Source organism: Silurus meridionalis, chromosome 19, assembly GCF_014805685.1.
Source record: "Silurus meridionalis isolate SWU-2019-XX chromosome 19, ASM1480568v1, whole genome shotgun sequence".
In the NCBI taxonomy this organism is placed as follows: domain Eukaryota; kingdom Metazoa; phylum Chordata; class Actinopteri; order Siluriformes; family Siluridae; genus Silurus; species Silurus meridionalis.
The window spans coordinates 5267984-5286633 of NC_060902.1; the positions used below are offsets into that span (position 1 = coordinate 5267984).

Consider the following 18650-nt stretch of genomic DNA (forward strand, 5'->3'; position numbering starts at 1 on the left):
AAATAAGAAAATAAGAAACATTTTAAAACATTTGCAAAAGCGAGCACAATTATGTGCAGAAGAAAGATTGACATTAAACACTCTTTTAGCAGTCATTTACGTTTCTGGTCAACCAAAACAAGCGAGTGGGCAAATACACAGAGGCATCCAGTTGCCCCGGTGGTCTAGCTAATTAATTAATCATTTGTCCACTCTGTAACATCCCAAACACCTCCCTTAGTTTCACACTCGCATGGTCGCACATATCGGCACTTTTCTCAAGCTTGAGCTTAAAGAGCTCAGGTTTCTGTAAAAAAAAAAAAAAGCCACAAAAGACAGAAGCACAACATATTTATTATGTGTTATATTGTGAAGAGAAATGTGTGATCTTTAGAGAGCTGAGGAAAGGCTTACCACCCTGAGAGCACACAACACTGGGCTCAACCAGCCGAAAAACAAGCACCCGGTCCTCTCATACAAAGACAGCAGCTTAATGTACACCAGACATGTATCCAGGAGGGTTCTGAAGGCAAACAGATTCTAATTCAAACCGGTTCTTTTCATTCTGAAGCTTGAACACGAGCTTTTGGATGGGAAACCGTTTCCATAGATGGAACGATCTTTTAACGATCTGGCCAGTTTGATCACTATTCATTTAGCCAGAACAACTAAACAAACTAGGTAGCCTGATTAGACAGGACAACTGACAGATCTGTTTCCTGTTTCAGGAAACACATGGAAGAGTGATTCAAATGCTTCTAATCACTATTTAATTAATTGGCAAAGTGATTAAGATAAAGTACCATGTGCGAAAGCTGCTGCGCTACTGCAGGTAGCCAATGCCAAGATGGTAAGTAGGAAAGAATTATGAATCAAATGTCTGTAATTATCTCACATCTGTAGAACTGCAGCTATCTATTATTTAAGTGATTGAGTATTTTACCGATGAGTTCATCGATTAATCAAGTAATCGGATAAGTACTTTTTCTTCATTAAAGTGCAATATTAAATAAGAGAAAATAAGACAGGTCTCTTAAAATGAACAAAAAATTTGTTTCCTAAAAAAATTTAAGAAAAAGAATTTAATGCTAAAATTGCAATCTGGGAAAACTAAATATAACATTTAATTGCCATCAAAGCATCAAAATGCAAGTATATATAAATATAAATATATAAATAAAATATATAAATACAAATCCGATAAAAATACAAAAATCTATTTCAAATTAGTTTATCAAAGGTAAATGCACTATATGGTGTTTTCTTTATGTTTTAGTTTGAAATGATTCCAAACTATGGAAACTCTCTGTTGTGTTCTTTGGCTTAAATCTTCTCCTCGCCCTTCGCTGTTGTCTCTTCGTTCCTCCTTTTTTTTCATTCTGCAGCGTTTTCTGTGTTTACCTGTCCAGGAGTCTTGAGAAAAAGGTTGAGAAAAAGAAAGTCTCTATAACATCTCTATAAATATATCCCTAAGAAATTTCCCCACTGTGGGACGAATAAAGGTATATCTTATCTTTAAATTTTAACCATTTATCTACTAACCAATCTAATACTATCTAATTCTAACCAAGCCCATTTTTCAACAAGTCTGTAGAAACGACAGTTTCTAAAACATCTGTTAGTCATATACTTGTGCTTTTTGGACTGAGGAAATACAGCACTACATCCAAATGTGTCCCTAGCCACAGGGCAGGCAGGTTATCTGATGAGAACAAGGTGCGAACATTTGAAATAGTGTCCTGTAGTTGAAGGACGGATACCTCCACCCTTTCAATGCCTGCACAGAATGATACAAAGATAAGTGAGCTCTGAATGATAAATATGTCTATCTTCCTAAGCTGTCAACATCCACACTAATACTCCCATCCTCAGTGCATAATTTGGCAGCTTAGTTCAGTGGGAGATCATTCTAGTATGTACTAGGACATTGGGCATATTTTAAAATCATCAGAAAAACATGTAGGTCAGAGATTGACTAAAGTAGTTTAGTCCTGAGGACAACACTCCCAAAGATCATGTGAGCTAAACTCCTACAATAACAAACAACACCTCTGCTTCAGGTCTGTTCTGGAGTGCGTGTGCGCTGGACCAGATAAGGGTCCACTCCTTCACATACCAGGTCACAAGGCCAATAGAAGCATCAGATTCCTCACCTCTGCATACCAACATCTGGCCACGTGGAACAGCCAGAAAGGCAAACAGATGGACCTTCCCTGTTAGATGTTTTGACTTTGAGAAAATCCAGGAGTTGCTTTTAGAACCAATGTGGATTGAGCAATTCAATGTCTGAGTGGTTTGTCCTTTCACATATTAAGGACAAACCACTCAATGTTTGAGTGGTTTGTCCTGAATATGTGAAAGGCATTAGCTTGACACAGTGCTGCACTTTTATTTGATAGCCAATATTCAGAAGACATTGTTCACAACAACTAATCAAACACAGATTTGATAGTCTAAGCTATAGCATAGTTTTAAATTAGTTTCTGGGGACACGTGTAAATTGAAGAGCACAGTTAAAAGAATCAGAACAAGCTCATTACACTGCTTACACCGCTTTGCTGTGAATTTAATACGAAGATGAGACAAATGGCAAGAATTCATTGCTCATCGCAAACCTCAGTCACGCAGCCTAATAAAATTGAGGCGCATTGATGAGAGCAATGTGTCATTTTCACAAGGGGTCTTTGTCTAAAACGCACGTTTTCATGTTTATGACAAAATTCCAGTGGTTCTAAGTAAACCTTTGTTTACCCCAGCCAGTTAGAAATACGAAACAATAAGACAAAGATGCGTGAGAAGTTTCCCAGGAAGCGTGTGTTTTTAGGGATGTGTGAGGGACAAAGGAAGGCAGATCAACACCGTGGACAATTCTGAAAACACTTGTTCACAGGTTAGCGTAAAAAATAAAAAAATACATTTCATATTGGCAATAATAAAAAATATCAATCTATACATAATTCAAGAAATATGTGCCATGTGAACAATCATTTACAAACCACACCATGTTCATAATCATTTCATAAAATGTTTCCAATAAAAACTATTTTCCCCTTTTGTAATAATCAGCCAAATTAATTAAATTAATAGTCATTCAGTTTTTTTATTTTTCTTTATTATGAGTACTGAATAATCGATTTGATTGGTCAGAATGTGCTGATAAATTTTCTGTTTCAGCACAGCTCTGATAGTATTTCTGACTTACTTTCCAATATTATCGAACTATGTGTTTCAAATCAAATTCAACTTCATCAATTTCTGTGTGCTACTTCATCTCTTTACCCTATAGTTAATTATTTTCTTGTACGATTGTTTTCTAAAAAGCAAAGTGGAATAATTTTCAAACATGCTGCTTATAACACTGTATAACATACAGTCATTAACAAACGTTAATGAACTTTTTTGCAAGCAAAGTCAATTCCTTCATACTTGAATCCAGTTCAGAAATATGAATAAAATATTTGGCAGCAGTTTACAACTTGGCACATGATATGAAAAGTATACAGTAAAACCTGTATAATTCTTAAGAGATCTTTAGGGATCAGCAGTAAGTTTCAATGGTGTTTTAGTTTTCTACTGTATGCACTGTACATTGCAGCAATCATGAAATCTGATACAGGTAATCTGATTCAAATATATAAGTGAGAACAACAAAGTCCAGATGATTTCTTCTTAGATTAATCCCATCCATTTATATTCAGAAATACAGGCGATGAAAATATGCTACCCAGACCATATCAACACTTAGAAACAGTGCTGCAATTGCAAAATATCATAAAAACCATCTGCCTCCCCTCCGTTCTGATACACTCCTGTGTCATAAGTCACTGCACATAGATCTATGCATAGTGTCAGCGTAAATTTACAAATTGGCTGCCTGACAGTTCTCACATGTCTGCTCAATCTCATTCTTAATCCCCAATGCAACCCAAGAATCATACTTGCTTTGCAAAAGCCACTAGTTGTGCACAACATGAAACAATTTCAGAACTTTCCAGCATATTATTGGAGGCATTCATAATGATTCATTTGGTATTCTAAGGCACCAGATTCCCATACAACCTCCCCAAATGACGATTGAGTTTAATGCCACCACAAGCCTTACAAGGAAAGACCTTCTCTTTCATACTCACTCTATCACCCTGCTGCTGTTAAGAAAGCACACTCGGTGTGATCTGAGAGACCTAAAACAGCAGTGGCTTAGGGGGAAAAAAAGCACATAGATGAGTAATCTGTCAAATTGACACTTTTTTTGGCTATCCATCTAATGCAGAGATTTGAGGCTGATTTCTGTTGACTGCATTATAATAAACAGACACTGCCGAGTGTTGTGGATTTTGAACTAGAGATTGATGTAAAAATCTGAATAGAGATATGCATGAGTCAACAAATCAAAAGAATAGAAAGAATTAGCAATAATGCATTCATCAAGGTTTGAAAAGAACTGTCTGGACATGGCGCAGATGGTGCAAAGACTCGTTAGAGTTCTACCCAACCAAATGTACTCTAGCTGTACAAACTGACTGCAGGGTAACAGGAAGGCCAAGGAGCACAATGCACAGAATTCCTCCAGCTAAACAAACCCAGTTTGGGTTTGTAAATGAACAATCACAATTCAGCATGTACTGAACTTGTGGCGATGTATTAGCCCGAGTGGGAAAACCACTGTGTGCTTTGAATAGCATGATTTGTGTTCAAAATGCGAAATTGCCAAACTAATAAATGATTGTGATAAGTAGATGCGTGGAAATGATCCAATGAGGAGAAGTCATTTTAGAGATTCACAGAAATGTGGTCTAAGACTTTAGACTGTTTACACAGTAGGCAAGCAGTTGAATCAACCTCTTTGGTGTAAAACTGTTAAATCTGGGATCTTGTTTTGGCTGTGGATACAGAAAAGGAAGTTTACTGTAGATCAGAGCTAAGGCTTGAAGGCACTTTGTCAATATTGTCTCTGCTTTAGCCTTTCACTATGGGGTGTCTTACAAGTGAAAGGCAGCTTTCCAGCACAAACTGTGTGTCTTTGGTTGTTTAGACTGTTTTTACTGATGGAGACAAAACATCTAGTGCACATCAAACCAATTAGCTTCAGAGTGAAGTTAAATAATAGCGTGGCCTTGCCAAAATTCATATCAAAAGGACTAAGCTCTGTGCTATCAAAAGGAATTAGTTTAGTTTATACACCGGCTTAACAATACACATAAAACAGATCAGCTATCAAACCTATCAAAACAGATGACCTAAACAAGTTCACTGTAGAAACTGGGCCCAACTAATAAATGTATTAATTTACAAGGAGCATTCAACAAAAATGTGTACATTTATGTGCCCTAAAAAAATTATAAACATTAAATTACAAGTGCCTTTTCATCATTCACCTGTCCAATATCTATTTATTTATTTGTATTGTTTAGGAATTATTGCTTTCAGCATTTCATTAAGTCATTAAGTAATTACTCACCACATGAATATATTGTTTCTTAACAGATGACATAAAGAAGGTTATAGATGATTTCATCAGAGGTGGTCTGAATGGCCTCATTTCTGTTTGTATGTCGAACCACCCATGAAACACACATTTATAATTCCCCATAGTGGAAGTTCAAGATGTCTGCCTGACAGTGAACAGTAAATCAGCCCACAGTAATTCAGACTGACAGTGGAGCCAGTGTGTTTAAAACAGTGTCACTATCCACTTTCCTGTCTGTCAGGGCCTTATTTGGACACTTCCTTATGTAGTACAAGACAACGCTAAGATCAGACTTCCCTTCAGAGAGTCTATATGCACGTACACATATTGCCAATTTAAATATTTTCAGTGCCTAAATTATCATGTGACTTTCATATGAATTGAAATGCCTTTTGGACTAGTGAAGAATAATAATAAGACAAGGTCCTTTACTGCAATTAAGCAAACTACTTCCAGAGAACTCCATTTATCTCCAACCAGGTCCCTAAGGCGATTCTGAGGACATTTACATATAGCCAAGACTAACCACAGTTGCAGAGTTCTGTTATGGCTTCATTAATAGATCATGTTTGATTGGAGAGTCTATAAAATATAAAATCTCAGTTTATATAAAGGAAGACATAAGTAAACATATAGAAAACCAAGAAAGCCATTAGTGTCCCACCATTGTGGCTTCTTTGGCTAAAGTTTTATATGCTGATCTTTGCTTTATTTTAAAGTCTTGTCAGGAGAGATGGAAGCTAATGCTACACCAAGGCCGAATCCCTTATGTTATTTGAGGTCATGAATATGATGACATGATCTTGGCATAATGCAAATGATTTACACAAAGACACACAATCCCAAAACAAAGAATTTAAGGAATGAAAAATTACAAGGATAAAATAGACAGACCCAATCCTTTGGTGATATCAATTTACCTTTGTTCATCCTTACCACAATAGTAACTCATGTCCTGCAAAATGATATAAGAAGCCAACTAAATCAAAGTTGAAAAGGAAGAATCTCCCTTTTTTCTGTTCATGCTTGTACGATGCATACTTCCCTATATCCCATCTGATTTATCTTGGCCCTTTAGGCCTGAGAAATACCATTGCTGGTTGTTACAGAGTAAGAGAAAACATAGTAAGAGCTCTGGGAGGCAAGGATCCCTGGAGAGTTAAGGGGTCATAATGGCACTCCCATCCCATCTAAAGCTATCTCTGTCTTTTTGCCAGGTGTAGCACCACCTCAACTCCCGCTTCCCTTCCATTACTACTCTCTGAAACAGAGTCAGTTTTTTTCATCTAAGCAGTTTATACTACCATATCAAATGTGTCATATAATAAATTGTGTTTAAGAACACATGTTTAAAGACATGATTCATTTATTCTTTGTTTCTCTTAATAAATCCACTTTTTGTAAGGAGTCCCTGCTTCTCAGGCAAGCAATGAAAATCAAAATCGAGCAACACAGATGAATTATAACTTAACAGAATCTAATCTGTTAAGTGACTTCGGAGAAATGAATTTTGATTTTGTGTCAAAAGCTGTGCAAATAAAGGCTCTATGTTACAGTAGCTTAACAAAAGCCTTGACACTCATTTGGTTATCAAAGTAATTGTCTCCGGTTCAATCAAAAGTCTAAACACTTTAATCACAGCCTCAGGAACCTTGAACTCGGTCATCCTGACTTAGCAAGCAAACATCAAATTCCTACAATAAAGAAATCCCAGAGAAGATCAGTGGATCTAATACTAAAAGTCACAAGTGTTATTCATAATCTCAGCTGCTCAGTCGACTCCTACCAGCAGAGCTGCTCATTTCAAAGAACAATGGAAAACAAAAATAGCCTGGTTTTTACGTCAAGCCTATTTCCGTATTGCATCACAAATTAGTTTTGTTGCAGGGGCAATACTGTCTTAGAGCTCTCTGAATCACAATGTAGTATAACTTTTTACTACAGCATATCACCATCGTGTCTATTGCAACTGGCTGGGTGTGTATAGCGGAAACCTGCCTCTGTCTGCCACACATGGACTCACTTCTAGTCTGTCGGCCTGGGGTTGGCGCCAGCCGGCACGATTATTCAGATGCACACTGGGAAGGAAGTGCAATGCTGGGTAAAGCTCCGTTATTGTTGACTGAATGGAGATAAGCAGCAATTAATTATGATAATAGAGGGCAATACAATTATCTATGGAGGTACTTAGCAGGAAAGATGTTGCTGTCTTGCCAATTCACGGAACAAGTCACACAAACTGATTGTAAGGGAATAAGTAAAGTTTTATTATTAATGGGCAAAATATTTATCTGCCACTATGGCTGATGGCAGAAATAATAGAGTTAATAAATATTTCCTGTAACTAAAGTGTCTAGGGACTACATATGTCCATACTGCATTAAAATTTTAATTTAGAGATTAAAAATAATACTTAAATGTCATCATTTATATAGATCTGAATTAATTTAGTTAAATTATTTGGGCTCTTATTGCATGTGAGAGTTTTACTGTATCTACTAAGGATCATAAACTAAACCTCTGATATGTCCACCCTTTCTTTTGTTCGAGTGTTGTTTCATGTATGATCACTGTGGAGAGTACATAAATACAGATCTAACAATAGCCCCCTTCAGAAGTCTTGTGAAACAGAACTGTGGTTGTTAAAGACATGGTAACTTGTACACTGAAAATCATTTTAATGCATTAATTTGCACCTTCAGCACCAAAATTGATGGAAAATGTAAATAAAAAAGAAAGAAAGAATAAAGGAAAAAAAGTGTTTGTGAGTGTGTGTGTGTGTGTGTGTGTCAGGGGTGTTAACTTTTGTTTATGTTTTGTTAAGATGGCATTTCTCACAAATATGACTTTTCCTCATCAACTTCTGTCATCACTCACCAGGAGTAAAACAGAGCAAACTAATCAAAGTCAGGCGTTCATTTTAACACATGCCAGCAACAAAGAATGACTTTCAACACTGACTTGAACTTTCTCACCTTATATGTGTTCTTACATACCTATCGTATTCCTGAGTGTGAGAGACACATTGGCAGTTTGTTAACACATTCTTTTCACACTATCCTCAACCTTAATTCATACCGGATCGGTCGTTACCAAATGACCGCCACAAGCATTCCGGTGGAAATTGGGCTACTGTTGGCGAAAGGAGGAGAAAGAGAGGGGGAAGACATCTATAGAGACAGCAGGAAAAGGAGAAGTGTAGGAGAGTGGAGGTTAGTGTTGGTACTTTAAATGTTGGTACTATGACTGGTAAATGGAGATAGATTGCTGAAATGATGGAGAGGAGAAACGTAGATATGTTTTGTGTTCAGGAGGCCAAGTGGAATGGGAGTAAGGCCAGGAACATTGGAGGTGGGTTTAAACTGTTTTACCATGATGTGGATGAGAAAGAGAAATGATGTTGAGTTTATCCTGAAGGAAGAGTACAATAAGAGTGGAGGTGGAGTTGATGAGAGTTTCTGATAGTGATGAATGTGAAGCTGGACGTTGAAGAGGTAATGATAAATGTCACAAGTGGGTTGTGAGATGGAGGAGAAGGTAAGATTCTGGAGTGAGTTAGATGAAATGGGGCAGGTTTCAATGGGCAGGTGAAGGGAAGGTATGGCCTTAAGGAGAGGAATGTGGAAGGGCAGATGGTGGTAGATTTTGTGAAAAGGATGGAAAAGGCATTGGTGAACACTTATGTGAAAAAGAGGAAGAAGCATAGGTTGACATATAAGGGTGGAGGAAGGTGCACACATGTGGACTACAGTCTATGCAGAAGATGCAACCTGAATGAGATTGGAGACTGTAAGGTGTTGCAGGGGACAGTGTAACTAGACAGCATCAGATGTTGGTCTGTATGATGGTTTTGGAGGTGAAGAAGAATAGATATAAGGGAGATGTGCAGACCTGCAGTAACTACAGGGGAATCAAGTTAATAAGCCACACCATTAAGTTATGGGAAAGAGTAGTGGAAGCCAGGCTGAGAGGAGAGGTTACCATCTGTGAGCAACATTTTTGTTTTTTGTCAAGTAAGGTTCAAGGATCAAGGTTCAAGTTTTTTAGAGAGAAGTTGTGGTATTGTATGAGGAAGTCTAGTGTGTCAAAGAAGTATGTTAGGGTGGTGCAGGACATGTATAAAAAAAACAGTGTGACAGCACTAAAGAGTGCAGAAGAAATGGTTAAAGGTAGAGGTGGGATTGCATCAAGGATCGTCTGAAAACCCTTTGCAATCCTGTTTGCAATGGTAATATACAGGTGATGGACGAGGTCAGACAAGAGTCTCCCTGGACTATGATGTTTGCGGATGATATTGTGATTTGTTGTGAGAGTAGGGAGCAGGTTGAGAAGAGCCTGGAAAGGTGGAGATATGCGCTGGAGAGAAGGGGAATGAAACTCAGTAGGAGTAAGACAGAATACATGTGTGTGAATGAAAGGGAGGGCAGTGGAGTGGTGCGGTTGCAGGGAGAAAAGCTGGAGAAGGTGGAGGAATTCAGGTACCTGGGGTCAACAGTGCAAAGTAATGGAAAGTGTGTTAGAGAAGTGAAGAAAAGAGTGCAGGCAGGGTGGGGTGGGTGGAGAAGAGTGACAGGAGTAAGTTGTGATAGAAGGGTATATGCAGAGTGAAAGGAAAAGTTTATAGGACTGTGGAGAGAACTGCGATGTTGTATGGTTTAGAGACATTGGCATTGAGTAAAAGACAGGAGGTGGAGCTAGAGGTAGCAGAGCTGAAGATGCTGAGATTTTCATTGGGAGTGACGACGATGGACAGGATTAGAAATGGGGCATGTAGGACGTTTTGGAGACTAAGTGAGAGAGGCTAGATTTAGATGGTTTGTCAGAGGAGGGACATGGGGTATTTTGGTAGAAGAATTCTGAGGATGGAGCCGCCAGAAAGGAGGAAAATAGGAAGACCAAGGAGGAGTGTTATGGATGTGGTGAGAGAAGACATGCAGGTAGTTAGTTTGAAAGAGGCAGATGTAGAGGACAGAGTAATAAAGAGACGGATGATCCGCTGTGGTGACCCCTAACGGGAGCAGCCGAAAGAAGAAGCAGAAGATAACAACATAGTGTGCAGTATAGTTTGTTCCAGTCTCTTGCCTATGGTTAACTCATATTGCCTACATTAAATCTATTTACAATTCCATTGCATTTGTCTGCATCCATTAAGAATTGCAAGAGGGCATTTCCCTGCTTTGATAATGCAAAACTTTTACAGATGAAATCATATCACATCTGCAACAATGGAATTGCCTGAAACAGCTGTAGTTACAACAAATTTATTATAATTCAGCTGTCAGGCAAAAAGTGTGTTTACTTAGTTAACACTAGTTATTAGTCTATTAGGCCAATAATAATAATAAATAGTAATTAATAATAAAGCGCCTTTAAAAGTAGTATCTCAAAGTGCTTTCCAAGCATAGAAAAAAAATTGATAATGAAAAAATAATTATAAAAATTATCAATCATTAATTCTGTATTAATGTATTCTGCCAAGTTAAAACAAAAATTAACAAAAAACAACAACAACTTTTCTGTGATTTTTTCTGTGGGAAAAAGAATTCTAAATGACCCACTTAGAATTTTCCACATTCACATTATGTAGGATAGATAGATGAAGAGATGAGGTCACTAGTGACATTCTTTTTGGGTGGTCTGTGCCCTCCTCAGTCTTTTTTTCTCTTTTTCTGTTCTTGCGCACTCCTCCACACACAGGAAACAGCAGGCTAGGAAGGAACAAAAAATACGCTGGAGACAACTAACCCACAATAACTACAATAGCCCCTTCACAATGGTTCTGCACATAACGTCCACTCGCTAATGTTATTTCTTCTTCCAATGCTGGCTTTGTTTCCCACAGACTTTATTTAATAGTTTCCGCACTCCTGCGCTGGCAAACAGAATGATTATGAACCAACACCCTTACTATAAGCACTCTTAAGGGGAAAACTCTCTGGATGGGTGTTTGATAAAGTGAAATAATTGACTCATGAGCTCTGAATAATATTGGTGTTGCACACAGATTGTGTGAACAGGAAACTTAAATACTGTGAAATAAAATTAAAAAAAAAAACAGAAAAAGAGAAATAGAGCAAAATGCCAGGATAATGAAATATGACATGTAAAACTACAAGGAAAAAGTGTGCGTTCCAAGTCACGGATGAAGGCGAAACATCAGCATGGTAAGCAAAAGCTGTTTAATCCATATCATGTGAAAATGGTATAGTTTAATGAACAACTATTGAGTAAATTGTCATCAAAATCTTCACCTTGCATACTCAAATGCTGTTTTGTTTTTTTGTTTTTTTTTACATAAAGAAATAACCCAGCATGAGTGAATTTGTTCAAAGAAAAAATCCCCTATGCACTCCTCAACAAGCAGCCAATATAAGCTTCAATAAATTGCAAAAATAAAGATAGTTAAACTTAATATGTGACTTTTGCATTTGTGCCATTTTATACATAAATACCCTGAATATTGGTTTATTAAAGTTATAATAATGTTATAATAAAATGATTGTATATAAAGTTAAATTAAATTGAGTTTTAAATGAGAGTTAATGAGTTAATGAGAGTTTTTTAATTATTCGATTAATCGATTAATCAAAAAGAAGAAGGAAAATAAAATCACCAGATTAATCGATTGTCAAAATAATCGTTAGTTGCAGCCCTAGTAATTATGAAACAAATATATTATCAGGCCAATATATAATCCAATCATTCCTTTTAGACCATGAAACAAATATGCATCCAGTAAATTCAACTTCATTCTGTACATACAGATTGTGCCAACTATTCATGTGTTATTGCCCAAACTTTGATCAACCCACCTCCAGCATCACTGGCCCTTATTATAAGGGAAAATAAATGTAAACGCAATTGCCCATGAGGTAAGCCATTTCACATTCACAGAACAAGTCACCTCAAAGAAAATGAAGATAAAATGCACATTTATGAAAGAAGAAATTTACACCTCTCCACTCGTTAACAGACAGAATCCAGGCATTCTAATGGCCCTGTGCCTCCAATTCTCGCCTACGCAATAAAAGCAGTTGTGACAATGTGACGTTAGATGCCCGCCTGCTCTGTTTGTCCTGAAACAATTTGCAGAACCAAAGAGCAATAAAAATCCCTCATGAAAATTCTTTACAGCGCCTGCACTGCCAGACCACCAATCACACCATGGTGCAAGAGGCTCAATTGATATATCGTTATTAATCATGTGTGGTAACCCAAACCCTTTAATATAAATAATATGAGAGAAAACCAATCTCCTAGAGCCACATCCTGAAAGTTGACCTCAAGTCACATTTGATTTTAATTGTCAAATTGGACAATGACCCTTTTCCTTGTCTACAATGGAAACAGCTTTGCGAGCTCAGGCTCAGCTGACGTAAAACAGACCAGTATACGAGGTGCGAGACCTAAAGAGACATGAACAGGGGGTTGATTTATTTAGAAGTGAACCTGCTGCAAACATACCTGGTTTAAAAAAAAGTGAGATCATCAACTTGATATGTATTCTCTCAGGAAAATGGTGATTATTAGAAATAATACACCACAGAGTCTAAGTGGGCCTTGTGCACTGGAGATTTATTTTAAACATATGACCCAAATGAGTCATAACAAATCTATAAAGGGCAATTTTTACTCAATTTTCTCCCAATTTAGTTTTAGGCCATTCCCACAGACAGCCTTGGTCATCCCTACTGCACTACTGTTATGTGAAATCTAACACATGCTTCCTCTGATGTACAGCTGCCAGTGTAACTGCAACAACTGGCAAATGTCAATCTTATCAACATGAGAGAGAGAAGAATCATTCTTCCCACCCAAAAAGCCGGGCCAGATATGTTCTCTTGAACTCTGCCACAGAAGGCTAGGGTTTTATCCAGGTTCAATGAACTCTTGAAATGAACTCCTGACTCCTGTTTGGTATCCAGGTCCTCAAGAAGGACAGTATGAATAAATTGATTTGATGAAATACAAATCCTAGCAATAAGATTAGTGGTACTGTGCATTGTTTCATATATATATATATATATATATATATATATATATATATATATATATATATATATATATATAATCTAGTGAGAGTTTAACTAAGAATGTAAGATTTTTTTAAATGTAAAGTATGAGTGGGGCATTATGTAGGTCTCAAACGCATACTGTTTATTAACACATACTGTATAGGTGGCACCCTGCTATATATACATTTATTTAAATAAAATTGATAACAAATCCAATACAAAAAAACTGCTTTGTCTGAGTTATCAGCCACCCAGTTCCTCTGTAACACTGTAACAAAGATTTGTTTGCTTTGAGAAAGAAGGACAGGCTCATGAGGGAAAATCTATTTATAGCTGTTATAATGTAACTGATAGCAAGACCTTGTTTTGCAAATATTCCACTACAAAAAATGTTAGTGTTCACAATTTACGGTGGTATAAACAGAATAAAACACTAAACCAATGCACACGCCATCATGTCTTGTGTATTTGTTGGTAGCAAAGTAATAGCAACAAATAGTTCAAGCACCTCACCCTTACTAAACTGATCTAAAATTCATTCGTACCATTAAGTGTAAAAAAAACAACAATCGATTTAACCCATTCAAAAAAGCTCTTTGACTCTTCTGAAACATTCGAGATGAGAGCAAGAAACCAACAGATGCTCAGATAAGCAGAACCAGATCTGAACTTGTATAAATCAGCGACACTCCAGCACGAGACAGGGATGTATGGTGAGTACAAAGCGCAGTCACGCTATCAGATGGCAAGGGAGTCAAAGTTGAAAAGATTTACTTGTGAAACTTAATTGAAGTCCCTTTACTGTCATCCATAAAACATACGAAGATGTCCTGAACTTAGCTTAATATCTGTGAGTAAAGAGGACAACCCAAAGAACTTGTCCATTCACTATGACTCAAAGTAAGAAAAATAACGCAGCAGAACCAATCTGAAAATTAGATCCATCTGACAAATGCCATATTTTCTTTTTCAGCTAAGTGCTGTGTTTTCAAGAAGAACTGAAATACCAAAAACCTTAGTCACTTCACATATTCAATAGGAATGACTGCCTGGGTTTCTGTAACACACATGCTGCATTACACAACACTGTCTTATATGATCTCCTGTCTTCCTATTAAACAACATGAGAAAAATAAAATCGTATGTAATACATACCTTACACACGTCTCAACGCACTCAACAGAATACATTGTTCTCCCTGACATTGCATTAAAAGTTTTCCGAATTAAAATGTACTTGAAAATTACATTGAAATCAAATTATTTTCAATTTCGCCAAGCAAATAGTTTTATTTAGAAGTTAAAGATGCAGCCAACGCAAGCCTGCTTTACAACTTCAAGATGTTTGGCTCCCCCATGAAGCTCTTTAAAAGATGCCAATAATGTGCAAATGTTCATTTGAAATAATGTTAAACATTTGTATATATATTTTAAAAGTGTTATACTGAATATTCCCTTACACTGAAAAAGCCTATGCTTTGCCGATTTGTATACAATTCCTGACATTAATGCAGATAACCAAAAAAGCAATTCATTGGTCTTTTATTCTGTAAGCAAATATGAGTGCAAACTTAAAAGCGAGTTTCATTATGATATTTAATAATGTTATTATTAACATTAACATTAACATTTTTGTTATAGTTTTATCTATCTTCACACACTTGTGAACATTGCTTTTTGTCTGTCATTGCCCCTGTTCCTGTTCTAATGTCTATCTTGTGTCATCAGTGTTATGCATAAAATCCTATAGATACAGGTGAGGAGCTTTCGGTAATGTTTACATACAGTTTCAGAATGCGGAAAAAAAGGGATCTTAGTGGCTTTAACTCCTGCATGGTTGTTGGTGCTACAGACGCTGCTGATCTTCTGGGATTTTTCCAAACAAGAGTTTTTAGAATTCATGCAGAATGGTGATGAATAAACATCATGTGAGTGGCAGCTCTGTGAACAGAAATATCTTGTTCATAAAAGAGATAAAAGGAAATAGCCAAACCTGTTTGAGTTGACAGGAAGACTACAGTAACTCAAATCACTCCTCACCACCATGATGAACAAAAAACATATCAGAACACATAACCCATCAAAAGTTTAGGAAGATGGTTAGAAGATTCAAATTGGGTTCTAATGTATTTCTGACAGTCACACAAACAGCCACCAAAACTGGACAGAATACCAGATGAAGTTTTGATCTCCACCTTTGCCATTTCAGCCATATACAGTTCAGTGTACAGTAAAAAAAAAGTGTTCCCTCAGGACCAAGATGCTACATGAAACAACACAAATAAATGCACAAAACACACCTAACAGGAGACCGACTAAAGTGCACATGTGCAAATCTGTGCAAACAACATTTAGTGCAAACTACAAAACACACTAAGACAATAAACACAATGACAATGTAGCTGTGACCAACACAGTAAACGTGTGTAAGTGCAAATAAATTGTCTATTTAATAATAAATAGTGTACATGTAAGTCTTTTTTTTAACTCAACTTAAGGACATCTTCACTTGTGCAACAATAAACACACACGCACACACACACACACACACACACACACACACACACACACACACACAACATATGAAAATAGGTTCTATGTTAATGATTGAGATTTTGGGAGTTAAAATCCGAAGACCTCTATAGACCCATCTTTGGGTTATTGCTCTGTAACTGCTTAGATTTTGTTTTATTGAATTGCACCAGATTCTGTTTTAATTGCAAGTCATTTTGTATAAAAAAAATATATATATCTACCATATGAATATTGTATGTTTTGCATCCATTATTATCTGTTTCGAAAAAGATGAATACAGATGGGTTTAATTGGCAAAATGCATACAAAAAAAATGCCAAAAGGTCCTACATCTCAATTACAGCTATCAGAGAGAAAAAAAAAATAAACCAGGCTCCCAATTTTCTTCCCAAAAACAAGAATTCAAATGAGTCAATTAAACACTCTGTTTCACTTATCTCGTGTTCTAGTCCTGCACAGCCAGAGTTCAGGAATTTATTTTGATCATGCTCTAAGACAATTCTCAATTCCTGAGAATTTACTGGCGATTGGATCTGATCTCCTTGAGCTGGAGAACAGTACAAACAGTACCACACTATGACTCATTCATCCACAGAGCACATGAAATCCCAGCAAAACCAATGTTACCAAGCATTAATACTAATAGTCTGACTACCAGGATCATTACTGACAAACCCTAAACGAAACACAGATATAAGCTGTAGGAAAACTTGACACTTGTGTAGTTTAATGTACGTTTTTGCGTATGCATCATCACACTTATCAGGTGCATGTGAGCCAAAACACTGACATTTCACCAATATACTGAACTTCTATGTGATTATATTTATTCGTCTTCGGAATTCGTCTTTATCCTGCTCAGTGCGTCGACAGCTTATTCGAGGGATACAAGGAGAACATGTTAAAACTTCTCAAAGAAAGTAACTAAACTCAGGTTCGAACCAATCTCACAAATATCAATTCAATATTGTTTGATATGAAGGAAATTCCTTATCCCAACAGAATAATATATTAATTAAAAGAAGTGTGCAATATTCTGCTTTAAGGTACATCTTATGATGATCTTATGATAATTAGGCATAGAAATGTGTCTGTAGTGACAGATGATGTATATTCAAAGACACAATAGTGGTCCTTAAAGTCAGGTTTGGATTATAAATGAGGTTTAAAGGTATTGACAGGCTTTAAAGGGCTCTAAAAGTTATTTGTTTTTAAGGTGTTTTTTTTCCAGTTTAGTTTTATCTTCACCTACACAGACAGACATGTTGTAAGCATGCACAACAAGTTTCATGGATGGAAATACAACTGCACAGGAAAAGAACACAATTAGAGGACATTACTCACCACAAACAACTTGTACATATTGTGTACATTGTGTACTTATTGAGTGCATACTACTAATATGCACGTAGCCTGTAAAATTACACTTTTTTGTATAACTGTAAAAAGTTTATTTTATATGTCAGGAATATTATCTATTATACCAGATTAAACCTGAATAAATGACCCATAATAATGTAAGCAAATAAAATAATTCTATATATAAAAAAAAGAAATAGTCATTTGTTTGTAACTTACCAAAGTGTGAGATTTTTTTCTTCTTTCTTCCTTCTGCTTTTTGTAGTAATGAATGAATTATTCCGTCTCAGACGCCGGTTGTTGGGAGCGGCGATGACGCGCGCGTGTCTCTTTCCCAAGTCTCGCTCTTAGCCAGAGGCTATAAACATCAGGCACGTGCGGGCTGAGTTGAGGTTACCCAATGTGGAAAGCAAAAGGGGTCATAAACTAGGAAAATGGTATCTCTCCTTGTTTTCAGTGGAAATAAAATAATGATGTAATAAACAGATAATAGTAAATAGTAAATAGATACGACCTTGACTGTACAAGGTCATCGGTTTATTTATCACTACATTAGGTTAAATTTGTTTCATTTTAATAGGTTTACAAGGTTTGATTTTGTAGCCCAGTGGTCCCCAACCAGCCTCTGACCAGTACAGAAAAATTAAATAAAATAAACTTTAATTTAGATTTTATTTCGATTTCTTTGACTCGCATATTTTTGACTTCACGATCTTGTTTCATTTGCAGTTAATATCTGTAATAGAAAATTGATTAATTACGATCTCGATGATTCTGTATTATAGTGAGTTGAATTAGTTTTGTTATATATGCACTAATTAAATGAATGATTAAATTATATTCTATGTATGGTAGTAATATAATATGCATGTTATTGTGTTTAGTTATGCACGTGATTCTGGGTGGGGTGAAAAATTAGCTTGTGTGAAACTGATACCTGGTGCAAAAAAGGTTGGGGATCGCTGGTGTAACCGATAGCTGCAATTACACTAGAGTTTCAGCATGAACAATTTTTTGGTGGCAAAATGGGTAGAAACTGGATATAGTTTAATACCACAAACCTGGCAGCTTTGTTTAAAATGTTGACATCTTATTTTACAGTTGTGTGATATTAAACAGGACACTGACACATGGTTATGATCTGTGTTTTTTCATGTTGTATATTCTGGAGGTCACGCCTTGATGTATTGATCTCCTATCAGTCACTCATCTTTTGTCTACTTGATATGAATTTGCAGGTCAAAGCACACCAAAGATTTTAATTTGGTATACAGCAATATGTCAAAACATTGGTCC

The 18650-nt window shown here is 36.5% G+C and overlaps 1 protein-coding gene across 2 annotated transcripts in view; it reads right to left on the reverse strand.

Annotated features, from left to right (window-relative positions):
- The window catches only part of si:dkey-49n23.1 (semaphorin-3D), a 56946-nt gene extending 39248 nt beyond the window's left edge, over window positions 1–17698 (reverse strand). Inside the window, exon 1 of one of the 2 annotated variants that reach the window (XM_046875154.1) lies at window positions 17574–17698. The gene's annotated coding sequence lies outside the window, so the exon portion shown is untranslated. The remainder of the gene's footprint in view (window positions 1–17573) is intronic. The other variant, XM_046875153.1, reaches the window with a different exon arrangement.
- Window positions 17699–18650: the final 952 nt, after the last annotated feature.